Raw genomic sequence first — 904 nt, forward strand, 5'->3', positions numbered from 1 at the left:
TCCTGTCCTAGTCGTACCAAACATAGGACAGACAATTAGTCCTGTCCCGTCCTGTCCTGTCCTGTCCCATCCAGTCTGCGTACCAAACACTACCTTAATGTCCAAGCCGGTTTTGTTATAATGAACTCTTGCAAAGATATTATCCCTTCGTAAACCAGGTTCATCTGATCAACAATCACCGTGTTTTCTGTGCAGGGTTTGGCAGTTCTTATTTTTCTTGACTAAGTGTGCAGTTTTACATGGATTGATCTCCGTTTTGGTCGAGGTTTGTGCATATCATTCGAAGTAGAACAGTTGTATGCGAGTGTTATTTGCACTGTAAACACGCATGAAGTTTGTCCACCTCAGCGATTCATCAGATTCGTACTCTGTTTCAAGAATCTAACTTGAGTTCAGAAATAACGGTCACGATTCTTCCTTCGATCTGTTAGAAAAATCTGTAAATGTTAAACGGTAGTCTAGCTAACTTGACCAAGTAGGTTATATATATATATATAAAGAAGAGGTTGTGTTAGTTCTCTATGTATACAGCTTTGTTGGTTGTTCGTTTGTATGATTTCTGGAGATAAACAATCCGTATCTGATTTTGGATCTTATTAACACTATTTTTGATGATGGATGCGCATGTTTTCCCTTTCTTCGTGTGCTTAACTGAGCTTCAAGGTTTACGTTTGATACCGCTTGTATGAGATTTCGACACCATAAATGAGGAATACGACAAGCTTAAGAACAAAGAACGACACAAGAAAACTATAAATGGAACACTATGTAAGGTGTGTTCGAATTTGGCTACACGACACTATGATTTTCCTCTCAATGATGTGGTGTTAAGAGTCTCATTTCGGCTAAATTAATTGTTTTTCTTCCATAACCTCCTTTCTCTCCTCAAAGGATTTTTGTGGAG

The 904-nt window shown here is 38.5% G+C and overlaps 1 protein-coding gene across 2 annotated transcripts in view; it reads left to right on the forward strand.

Moving 5' to 3' along the window:
* Positions 1 to 596, forward strand: part of LOC112508541 (U-box domain-containing protein 5-like) — a 5,563-nt gene extending 4,967 nt beyond the window's left edge. For both annotated transcript variants that reach the window (XM_025113204.1, XM_025113214.1), the window contains one exon: positions 196 to 596. The gene's annotated coding sequence lies outside the window, so the exon portion shown is untranslated. The remainder of the gene's footprint in view (positions 1 to 195) is intronic.
* Positions 597 to 904: the final 308 nt, after the last annotated feature.

This window comes from Cynara cardunculus (genome assembly GCF_001531365.2).
Source record: "Cynara cardunculus var. scolymus isolate 2C chromosome LG 1, CcrdV1, whole genome shotgun sequence".
NCBI lineage: Eukaryota > Viridiplantae > Streptophyta > Magnoliopsida > Asterales > Asteraceae > Cynara > Cynara cardunculus.